Source organism: Labrus mixtus, chromosome 20 (genome assembly GCF_963584025.1).
Source record: "Labrus mixtus chromosome 20, fLabMix1.1, whole genome shotgun sequence".
NCBI lineage: Eukaryota > Metazoa > Chordata > Actinopteri > Labriformes > Labridae > Labrus > Labrus mixtus.
In genome coordinates, this window is record NC_083631.1 from 17,812,877 (window position 1) to 17,825,401 (window position 12,525).

Below are 12,525 nucleotides of genomic sequence, written 5' to 3' on the forward strand. Positions count from 1 at the left end.
ACTAAAGGGAAAAGTTTAGTTTGGATTTCTCACCAAACACTGCTTCTTGTTACCCTTTGTGTCTAAGTAAAAAGAGCGTCAGATGTTCCCCATGAAAGAGGACACAGCGAATCATGCTTGTTTGTCGTATTATCTTACAGGGAAAAGTCAAAGCTCCACTGATCAATAGTTTTCATCTGAACTTGGAATGACTCAGGATAATGTGAAAGGGTCTCTCGATCCTCTGCGGATCTCACTGATGATCAACACCCCACAATGCAGCACAATGACGCTTTTGGGCACTAATGAGGAGGAAGTTCTTTATATTACGGTTACTTGGAACAAATAAATGAAGCACATCTTTTAAGACTATTCAGCAGACCTTTTTATTGAAATGTCTGAAGTGTATCCTCTGTAATCACCAAACACCTCTTGTCTTCAGATCTTTTGTCCCTGCCTCTACCTATTCCATTATCTTCAGTTCATCTCTGCATATTTCGACCTTATCATACAGTCTCCATTTCTACCTCTCTTTGTCTACTTGAGCAGCCGCACACTCCATTGTTGCCTCCCTTTACTTTTGGGAGGAACAAATTCACTCCTGTTTCCCATTCTCCTCCGGCCTGACGCATTATAGGCTACCCAAATAAAGGAGGGAAAACACAATTTGTATGCTGGACCACGTCTGTGATGTGAGAGAGAGAAAGAAGAGCGGTAGAAAGGAAGGGGGGGGGGGGGGGGCAGTAAAGAAAAAAGAGGCAGTGAGCAGAGGAGGAAAGTCACAGTTGGATGACTTGGTAAATTCAATGGACATAAAGTCAGGTGTCTGGGGACATTTGCCGACATTGTCCAAAGATTTGTTTCTCCTCAATGAAGGAGGTTTGACCTTGGGTCTACAAGGTCAGAAAAGGCACCGAAATCTCGTAATAATGATGTGATTCTAATTACTGCTCCTACGTATATATATGCATTTGTCTTATAGAGTATTGCTCATGCATCTCATTTTGTGCACCATTAGGAGTGGTTTGTATTGACACATGACTTATCTGTACTGCTCGTGCATCCTCTGGAGGATGAGGTTTTCTAATTATAGCCTCTCAGTTGGATAATGATGCGTTTAGTGGAGTACGGGTTTCACAGAGTGGATATTCACACATCACAGCTCAAGCACTCATTGATACATGTGTGTCAGCGCTGGTGGCGCGATGTGCATACATGCATTTGATATGTTCACATTGGTGCATGCATGACTGTGCACATGGATGCCTTTTTTCCCCAGTTTGTGTGCATTGCCCTTTATCCTTTATCCCTTAACCCCAGAAGTGATGCCTGGTCAGCAGCAGTAGCTCACACCCTCGAGTCACTGACAGCAACTCCTGCAGTTCTTACAGAGGAGGAGAATGCCCTGTTGACCTTGCAGCATAAACCCCCCCTAACACTTACAGCACTATAAGCACACTCTCAACATCTCATACACAAAAGACACCCACTCAGAGAGGGGCATGCACAACTCACACACTCTCCCTCTCAGCCTCTCATGTTCATTCTCACACTCGGTCCACGTACACACGCTTGCTCGAGTGCTAAGAACTCGCCTCAGGCCTGTTTGTTGGGGCAAACCTTTGCACAAAGCGAGAGAGAGAGAGAGAGAGAGAGAGAGCGAGAGAGAGAGAGAAAGAGAGCAGGATGGAAAATGGGAGAACAGGGCAGGGGGCAGGGGCTTGAGGATGGAATATGCACATTCATATAAATGAAAGAAATGGGCAGTCATTCATAAAGCCAAATAGACAGAAACAGTGTAATGGAGTTATAGCTTCAGGGGGGAAAAGTGAATGGAAACACACACACACACACACACACACACACGCACACGCGCGCGCACACACACACACACACACAGACAGTCCTGCACACTTCTATGACTTTACACACACGCACAGAAAAGAAGAGACACCCTAACATCTCGAAAGAAATGCAAACAAAAACAGTCACTTGTAAAACACTTATGTGTCCACACTCTAATACATCATGTTGATTATGACAAAGGCGTTCACCTTAATATGACACTGAAGTCAACCTTGTCTTAAGAATTGGCTCTGCTGTTCACTTTCTTCTAGAGATCCTGATCAGATATGAATTCTGAATAAAAACATCAAAGTAATTCTATTGCTTGAAGCCCACAGAGGAATGCTACTTCAATATTTCTTACACACAGCTAGTGCACCTGCTGCTGTATATTGATCCGGGAGATTCAAACAAATGTTAGTGTTTCCACTCCACAGTCCTTTTTGCCAGGGTCTGTTTTGTCACCTATGTGTGTCCTGTGAACCAACCTCTTTACATACATGTTGGTCAACATCAATTGGAAACCAGGACAGATAAGGCAAACCCTGCCATTGACAATGAAAGTGAGTTTGTAAAACAGACTTTACAGAAAGTAAAAGCATGCAATGCCTCTGCTGATAAACTGTTAATCTAAACTAGTTTAGAAAAACAAAATGTGGTGATTGGATTGTAATCATAAGTTATTAAAGTTGTGTCACACCTTAGGGTTGTGTAGGTTGAAAGTCTGAAAATGAATCTGGAGGTTCTTGAAGCTATATGAGCTGATTTTTTTCTTTTTATCAAACAATTTGTGGTTTGTTGCATTGTGGGTAGTGTAGGCCAGGATTTTCCAAGAAAAGTAATCTGTGCAATGCAACGCTAAATCAGTTTATTTCCCTTCAGACTGTTTTCCCTTTTTTTTGCACTTCCATGTTCATGAAGTCGTACAAAATAGCATTTGCACAAACAATCTGAACTCTCCCTTTGTCTGGTCTTCTGTACAACCTTTACACCCTCAAGTAATAATGTGAACAAGAGAGCTGGCATGAAAACGGGGAAAGGGCAAGATGTTTTGCCGTTTGAAACATTGGCTTTGGGTTAAGGTCAGTTCCAGGTCAGATTGAACATTTTTAAGGCCCTGTACGGCTCTAGCCTGAACGAATCAGAGTGGTTTTGTTTCTGCATAAAAAACGTGGCAGCAAAGCAGGAAAGAAAGAGAGCATGGGTGATGGGATAAGGATTGTGGATTCAATTAAATGTAGAGTGAGGGAATTGGAAATGAAGGTCAGACTAAAGGGGAGTACTATAAGAGGAAGCAGCGATAGATGGAAAGAGAACTTCCCTGCAGCAGTCCTGCTCTTTGTTTCCTGAGGGGCAGGATGTGTTTCAGGATATATTACAGTCAATGATGATTGATGGATATTGTTCACAATGAATGCTGCTTCAGGAGGCCACACATCTCATCCTCGCTATTGAAATGAGCTGTCGATCACTTCATGGGTTGATAATGCGATTCCACCTGACCATTGACAGTTCGTTGCTCTACATTAGTTGTAGTTGTGTTGATATGACTGCTCCGTGCATGTACTGTAGGGGACCATGACAAGAACATTTTATTTTTTTTAGAACTTTTTCTCTTCTGTTCTGCTGGGAGCTACACACTTTTCATTACTCTGAATAATTCAACTTTGAAAACGGAATCCTCGCAACAGGGATAGAATTTAAAGTTGTGCTCCAATTCTAGGAAAGTTCTTTTGTGGATTTAAATTGTGAAGAATACGACTCAAGAGCATGAGTTTAAAATCTGGGAAAGGGGGATGCAGATGTATTGAGTTGGCTCTGTATGAAAGTAACAAAATCCTTCTACAGATCCCCAAATCAAAAGACAGGATGAATATAGAGTGCATATATTACAGCGCTTTTAAGCTAGTACATTTTTAACCCATTGCTGCATCATCCTGTACTTGTGTAAGTATTGAAACAAAGAATTCTCATCCTGCTGTCTTTTAACAGGTAAATGTATCACTCAGTTGAGAATCTTTGCCACAAAAAAAAAGGAGTTTCCATCGACACTTACCCAGCGGCAGCAGATTCAGGCATTAGAAATAACTACATAGAAATGATTAGTCTTCATGCTGATGGCCAATTTAGCTTTTGTAGGTCATTAGTTATAGAAAGTAAGTTTGGTCTGTTTCATAACCAAAAAGAAAAAACGTGTCGCTGGAGCTTTAAAGTTACTGATGTATGGATTTGTTACCTTTGAAAAGAGGCAACTCTATTTAGCTGCATCCCTTTCCAGGCGAGCTGTTTCCCAATGCTTCCAGTCTAAATGCTAGGCTAAGCTAACCGGCTGCTGGCTCAACGTTATCTAACATACATGAGTGGTATCAAAAGTCTTTTCAGGCTCCTGTGAGAAAGAGAGTCAGCCTGAAATATCTGAATATTCTGTTAGAAATGCAAACCCAATCCTGTGCTATGTTTCCAGTTTGATTGGAAGCTGAATCACATAGGTCATCTTCAGTATGATTTGTGATAAGAAGCTGCTGTTTGTTCATCTTCAGTTTTAAGGATTTTTGTGAGTAATTGCTTGACTACTGTCAATATTTTATAAGATTATATAAAGCTATATATTTTGAATAGCAAAAGTTTTTATTTTTTTCCAACCCGTTTGTAGTAACGTCAGCTGAAAGATTTGGTGGATGACAAAAAGAAGGAGCAAACTTTGTTTAATATGGTAATAGTTGTCTGATATTGCACAACCCCTCTCAGAACAAAATGATATTTATTGACAAGTAAACATTCAACCTTGGCATTGATGCTATTCACTATCTAAGAAAACAATGTTAGTCTATATGTAGGTCTTTTCTCTGGCCTTTGTTCCCCAAAGATGGGGGCTTTAAGTGGCTTTGATAATTAGGTCACATCATCATCCTCTTTAATTTTTCCTTTCTAAAAAAAAAAAGACCAAGCACTAAAATAAGAAAAGTCTCAATCCGTTTTTGCTCGCTCTCCGTCCCTTCTGACCATGAGCTTGTTAATGATCTCATTAAAGAGGTCGTGAGTTTTCTAATTGGAAGTGGGCTGACTCCTGTTGCATTGCGTTGACCTCTGTGACAGCCTAAAGTTAGAGTGGACTTTTTTCACCTGGCTAAAAATATTCAAACGTTAACGTCAATGCATGCCCCGAGAAAAGACGGCCAACCTTTCAAATAGCTCCAACAACCTTTGGACCCAAGTTCTCCCTTAAGGAGAGAAGTGCTACGCTGGAAGAACATTAGAGAAAAAGTTAAGTCGCTAATTAGTGTGCATGTAGGTGTGTGCGGAGAGAGAAAGTGTGGAAAGCTGCGGAGAGAAAACTCGAAAGAGGAGGAAGCAAAATGAGCCGCAACACCTTTCAACTAAGAGAAAGGTTGTCGACAGTTTTGATACTTTTAAATATCCCATGCTTTCAAACGATACGATCTCAGATTCTTTAATGAGGAATTCATCTCACAAAGTACAACAGCTTAATAAAAAAAGTAGTGGAGGTCCATTCAAATTCACAGGTTAGGAAACACTGAACATTTTCAAATCCTTTTGGCGTCTCATAAAGATTCCAAAGTTAGGTTGTTGTCTCTTACAAATAGAGTAGAGGAGGTGACACTGTCTAAATTGCACATATACATTGGCAACGTTTGGTACCGAAGTGTTGCCAGTGTATTTGACATTTTTGGTAATTAAAAAGCAACAAACTGCCAGACATTGGGTACCTATAGGATTTCCATTTTTGTTGCCGTGGTATCGAAACAGGTGTTGGCATCATTCCATTTTTCTAGTCTCATATTGTAGTTTGAAATTCTGGTTTTCCTGACTACTCTCATTTAGAGCAATGCAGGTATTGCAATGAATCCATATAGAAGTAGAATAACACTTTTATTTGCGATCGTGTACAACACCTTCACATCTTCTCACAAATTCAAGCTGACTGCATTATTAAATAATTTTATCCAACTTTTAGCTAAATTCCAAAATCACATGTGTAAATAAATTATGTTTCATGTTCACAACTACTCCTTAGCAGGTCGCTCTATTGCTGCACTAATGCCACTCACGCAAACAATGTTGGACCAATGTTGGCACACATACACACACTTATGCACACATATCTAAGCCCCTAACAGGCAGCATCAGGCACGTTTTTTCACGGATCGCTCTCCAGGTGCCGCCTGCTTCACACAACATCTGTCCTTGACCTTGGCGATGAAGACTTGTCAGGGCTGCCTCCGAGGAGCCTGTCAGCCTATCCAAGCCTTCTGTTTACGCATATTAGGATATCGGGGGCATCTTAAACGTTTGTTGTAGAGATGTGATTGCCTGGCTGGTGGGGGGAGCAAAAGGGGAGAAATTGATTTAATCTGTGCCCTGCTTCAGTACACAGATTGTCTGCGAGTGTACCTGGACAAGAACATTTCCATCAGTTACTATCAGCATATCTTAAATTGTGTGTTATATTTTCTTTAATTACTTTGCGTGCAGCCACATAAGCATAGAAAAGAACCCTTTTTGCATTTCAGGACGCACAAGCTGAATTTTTTGGATCTCTCCGATTGTGACCAAACCTGCCTTTTTTTTTTTCATAAACCTGTCCCCTCAGCAGACAATTACCAAACTTCTCTTCTACACTGCTCTTATCAAGCTCTACTTTTTAATTAACTTCTTCTAACTAGAGCCCAGAACACTGGGTGCTGTTCGTGACAAAATCAGCGCAAATGCAAATGTCTCTAAGCAGCCTTTGTGACATGGGTGGGAACAGTGTTTTAATTATCCAGACAACCTCATAAGTGGTGGAGAAAACCGCAGTGACCATATGCTCAGCAGTCACAACTTATCTAACAGTTACAAATCAGTGCACAGGTGGTGGAGTCTGTGAAGAAAACAGGGATAAAGATTAACGCTGACAGCAGAGTTGGACTATGATTAAACGTAAAGGGAAGCGAGAGTCAAGAGGAGAAAAAAAAAAGATGGTGATGTAAAATATTGAAAAGATGAAGGTCAAGAAGAAAAGGAAGATCAAAAGAAAAAGCGTGATTTCACTTTCCAAGGGTGCAACTTTCCATTGATGTTTGTTCATACAAGGAGTGTGCTTAACTCTCACAGCTCAACTTCAACTTTTTTTTTGTCCCCGATGGACGATTGGCTTTGCTGCAAGGCAGAACAAGACAGGAAAAAGACAAAAGTACATACAGAAAGCCAACACGGCAAAATGCAAAAGGTACTTACAATTTACTAACCCCTTCCTCGCAACTAGGAGAACAAGCCCACGCAAACTTCCAGCCTTCTACCTTTCACAGTAAAATGACATCCACGTCCATATTCCAGTCCATCCACTGGCAAGGCTTCCATCCTACTCCCATCAACTGTAACATCCCCACTCAACAAAAAAACTAAAAAGCAACATCTCCACTCAACAATGATCAGCAGAGTAGAGAAACAAATAGACAACCAGAGGGCAACTGTCCTTATATGACAAATAATAGGCTCCCCAAAAATATAGAGGAAAACACACAACAAATACAGGAATGCATAATGTAGCCAAAATAAGTAACAGATGAATTAACGAGACATAAAAGAAGTCAGCATTGACTTTTGTCTTCACACAGGGCTACAACTCCTGCCTCTTTTTAAATTTTTGTCTGCCCCATTAATTGCACAGACCACTGGTCCATTTAGCTATTTTTGCTCAGTAAACTACACCCTGCTTTTTCTATTTATCATGATCACAATTGCGACCAGAAGTCACCATAAACACACTAAAAACTTGAATTTGAGTTGTAATAACCTGTTACAAGGCTGACCCATATGGTTCTACTTTTGGTGTGGACAGTCACCATAACAACTGTTGGATAAATGACCATAAATTATTTTGCAGGTGTAAAATGTTCCATTTTTTATAAACTTACCAATGGATTACCATTAATACTTTACAAAGATCATTTAAGCCCCATCTTTAAACCTTGTGTTTTACCGCTCATTAGCGAATGTGATCTAACATGGCAAATAAATAACGAATAATGGACATGGTAAAAAAAAGTCTGCCTCCTAAATATCAACAGACTAGCTCAGTAATTGTGAGTATGTCAGCAGTTAGCTAAAAGCAGCATGAGTTAGCCTCACAGGGATGCTGGCATCGTTCGAGATTCTTACACTGAGGCTATTAGACAAATTAAAAAATGAATGAAGTCGATATTTGACAATCGAAATGATCTACAGTAAACCTAATTAAATCTAAAGTGATTCTAACATTTCAAATTAATTTTTAATTGATAGTAGCATTAAGGCAGCATGCCCCATTAACGCTAATCATTAAGTGTCAGGACTATTTAGTAGTCTTTAAGATAAAACAATGACGCAAGCTTACTCTGGATCATTCACTTAATAATAGGCTAAAGCCATAAAAAAGTGACGAACACAAAATAATATTTACTACCCCTACATTCAGTAGAAGAAAACATTAATGAAAAGGTCCATTATAGTAGACAGACCTCATTGAGTATAAAAACATGAAAATGAGTTTCGTTCCCACTCCCATTTATTCTTGTTTATGTGAATCTTTGCACCTCATCTTAAAAAACCTGAGTGTCAGCTTTTTCCAGAAGATAAATTTTTTATTTTGTTTTGAAAACAATTACATGAAGATATCAATTAAGTTCAGCAGATGTGTTGGCAGTAATGTTGGTCGGCCGCCTCTAAACAGAAGCAAGTCGGGTAAACAAGAGTGGATAATGGTGCCAGTGTGGAAAGGAGTGTGTTTTGGCTCATGAATTGGGAGATACACACATCTCAAATCAAAGGCCACAAGAGCCATCACAATCCAGCATTTAGAGGTACTTGGCATTTCTCCTGCAGTACACCAGTGCGTACTCGGACAACCTACACCACAAAAGGCCAAAACAAAGTAGTATTGAGTCTTTCTGTTTTGGTACTTTAACATCTTTTCCTAGTCCATATTTCTGTGTCTGGATTTTTCATAAACAGATGTCCAGAGCTTCCCTAAACACATCAGCATCAGTACTGCACAGCTCCCCACACACACACACACACATTCAATTTCTGCCCTCTCTTCCTTTGCCCTTCTCACGTTCACTCGTCAGCATCTCCTCCTCCTGTATGTCCTTTTTCTTGTCTTCCATTGCAGCAACTTGATACAAAGAAACACTTCTTTTCACCCTCACTGTGAGGTCTTGTCCTCGAGGAGCAGTCCATCACACGTGGGTATTTCACACTCCGCAGACCTCCTTGCTCATTAAATCTCGAAATTCCCATGAAATCAGGTAAAGATGTGCTGCCATGCATCACGCCTGACTTTTATATCTAATGGGAAAGTGGTGATAACGTTTATGGGAATGGATTATATAGGGGTTTGAGAGGCAACAGAGAGTGCAAGGGGCAGCAGGAAAGGTCCAATAAGGTGAGTAGATGGTTTCATAAAAGCCAATGTAGAATAGGTTTTATTTGAACCATTATGTCAGTGCTCTTCTTTTGAATGAGGCTAACTGGTGCTGGTCTTCTTCTCTCTCTCTCTATCTTCTTTAGTTTTAAGGTTTAACCCACTTTTTCAAAGTTATCTTTAAAAGTCTATTTCTCAGACCCTACTCTTTCCTTCATTTTTGTGCTACCTACTTCTGAACATGATAATGTTTCATGTATACGCAGACGATACACAACTATATCTTCCTTTCAACCACACTGTTTCCTATAGTGTTTCTGCCCACAAGGACTGATTTTAAGAAGTTTAATGTTCTCAAGCTGAGTGAGGACAGGATGGACATGATGATTATTTACCTCACGCACCCCAACATCTTAACATTATGCCACACAGTACCAAGTAATACTCTTAACATTTTGACCTACATGCTCAGAGAGAGAAGAATTATCTGCCTTTATGTATTTCTTTGAAGAGAATTTTCCCTTTTCTCCTTCCCAATCTAACTTTTGTAGTCTCATAGACTCTACTCTTCTCTGAATTAAATGCTGCTTAGGCTAGGTCAGTTTTTTTTCTTTGCTTGTAAATGCACATTATATGCAATTATATCCATTAGTGTGGCTGCCCTTAAGAACTGCTTGGAGGATTTTTAGTGTTGGATAGTGTGTAATTTCTCCAGCTTAATGAGGTCAAGATTGACTTCATTATATTTTCCTCACGTTGCCTGACAAGCTGTTGTCCTGCTTCACTTTACAGAGCCAACCCCCCAGACACGTAGAACCATCCTGATTCACAAAGGGAAATGGACTGCTATACAGTACCTTTCAAGTTTTCCAAATACAAAAACCACTTAATAATACATGCTACATTCAACCATTCAAACACAAAATTCCAGCACAGAGTTAAGAGGCTAATATGAACTTCAGATCTACTTTCCCATTCAGATCTAATCTCATTTACACACTCTCTCACAGGCGGATATGCTTTCAAAGGTCTTTAGGGGGTCAGTTTTCTTGCCTAAGAACACTTCAACTTGAAGACTGGCAGAGCCGAGGGGTTGAACGTCCAAGGTTCAGGCTACTGAACAGCCCACTCTGCCTTTAGAGCCATGACACATAAGGTCTTTACTTTATCAGTTGAGAAAAAACACTTACGTATAACTATTTCCATCTTCCACTAGTCTTGGATTTTGTACACTTGCATTCAGTAACTGATTCTACAGTGAAGTATATTCTTCAAAACAGCAGTTAAAAAACATATTTTTTATGTAATTTATTTAATCCATTGTTTAATCCATTTCCTCAGGGTTTACTATGCAAGGGGAATGGTTCTAGGGATAGAAATGTCAGTCATTTGATCCACAGTTCAAAGATAGAATAAAATATCTCAAAAGCTATTAGACAGGTTTTTTTAGTTCCATTTACAAGGTTTCATGTCCAACCTTTTTACATTTTTCCTCTTGCGGCATCAGCAGGTTCAGATTTCCCTTTCTGGAAATAATGGCTCAAAATCTGCTCCGTGAAAGTCAGGGAGGGCATCATTTTCCCATCTCTTTTTTGGTCTCTACATTTGAACCTCGGGGAAAAAGGAATTGAACAATTTCTCCTTCCCCCTTCCTCCCTTTCATACCCCTCTCTCTCCTCCCTTTCCATCACCTCCCTTCCCTCAAATTCCAAAGCCCCAACTACTCCCCCCTCCTGCCCCAAACAAATGTCCCTTTCTAATTGGACAGCACGGCAAGCCAGGGGAGCATCACTGTTTTGGACAGCTGTTAATCTAGGCGGTGGCAGCGGGATTGTGACAGTGGCAGTCGGGAACAGCATTGAGAATGACGCAATGAAGGAGAAAGAGTTAGGGGGTAGAAAAAAAAAGAGTTTGAGTTCGGTGCGGTGAGCGAGTGCACATCTGTCTGTCATTGTAACAATGGGTCATGTCAATGACAAAATGGATTAACAAATTAAAATGCAGCACCACTTTTCATCACCTACCGTCTCTACATTCCTGTATAGTACAGACCAGGTAATATAGATAATGTACAGACATGTACCCTGCAGATTCATTCAAGCCTCAGCATCACCTGCACAGGAATATAATGGCTTTTCTCCCCCCCTCCTCCCTCGCTCCATCGTTCCCTCTTTTTCTTTCACACACACATTCACACACAATAAAGTACTGGCACGCACACAGTGCTCGGGGAACCAATCACCATCTCCTGTTTTCAGGTCCTGTTTGTGAATGGGATTCTTTTACGGGAGAGGAGGAGGAGGAGAAGGAAGGCACCGCTGCATTTGTAAGCATGCAAGCTGCCACACCAGTGAAACATCACCATCCTTTTCTTGTTTTAAATATCTCTCTCTCTCTCTTTCCTCTGGCTGTTCTGATTCATTTTTAATGTTCTGGATTGTTTACTCTCAAGTACTTATTTCCATTTGAGCTTTCCTTTTCATCTCGCTGAACTCTCTCTGGCTCTTTATGGATGCTGCAGAGGAGTGTGACTGCTCCATCTCTTTTTTTTCCCCAAGCTCTTCTTTTAACTTTCCGCTGACATACCATCATTGTTAATACCATCCTTGTCCTCACCCAGTACTGTTTGCCTCTTTCACATCTTTTTACTCTCCAGTCACGTCACTCGTCACAAATACTGCAGAACAAGCTGTTTCTTCACTGCCACATCTTTTTGTCTCTTCCATTATTCTTTTCTTTTCACCAGTCATCTTAACTGCTTTTAAAACACACACACACTCCATCACTCTGTGGACACTTACCTCCAGTGACAGTCTTCGTCCCGAGTGCTTCTGGATCCTCAGTGGTCGAGGGAACAGCGACGATGCTTGCAAGCTTCTGGCTGCCGGAGAAAAGTGGAGGACAGGAAAGAGGGAAAGAGACTGAAAGAGAGAGAAAGAGAGATAAAAGACAAGACAGCAGAGAGAGTGAGAGGTATAGATAAGAGAGGGGGAGAGAGAGAGAGAGAGAGAAAGTGGACGAGAGCAGGCGGGCTGTTTCGAAGAGTAGGAGGAGGGTGCTCTCACTGGCTGGAGGTGAGATGAAGGGGAGAAAGAGAGAGGGAGGGTGAGATGAAGGAAGAGGGAGGGAGGGTGCACAGGATTGGGATAGGAGGGGATTGTGTGATGTTAAAGGGGAGGAATAGAAGGAGAGGAGGGATTGCAGGACATAGAGGGAGAGGAAAGTTGTAGAGGGGAGGGGGGAGGAAGGGTGAGGCTGCAGAGATGGAGAAGAAAGAGAAGAAGCAAAATGATTAA

General features: G+C 40.9%; 1 protein-coding gene across 1 annotated transcript in view; it reads right to left on the reverse strand.

Moving 5' to 3' along the window:
- pvalb6 (parvalbumin 6) overlaps positions 1-12,294 on the reverse strand; it is a 35,215-nt gene extending 22,921 nt beyond the window's left edge. The window contains exon 1 of the mRNA XM_061027004.1: positions 12,031-12,294. The gene's annotated coding sequence lies outside the window, so the exon portion shown is untranslated. The remainder of the gene's footprint in view (positions 1-12,030) is intronic.
- Positions 12,295-12,525: the final 231 nt, after the last annotated feature.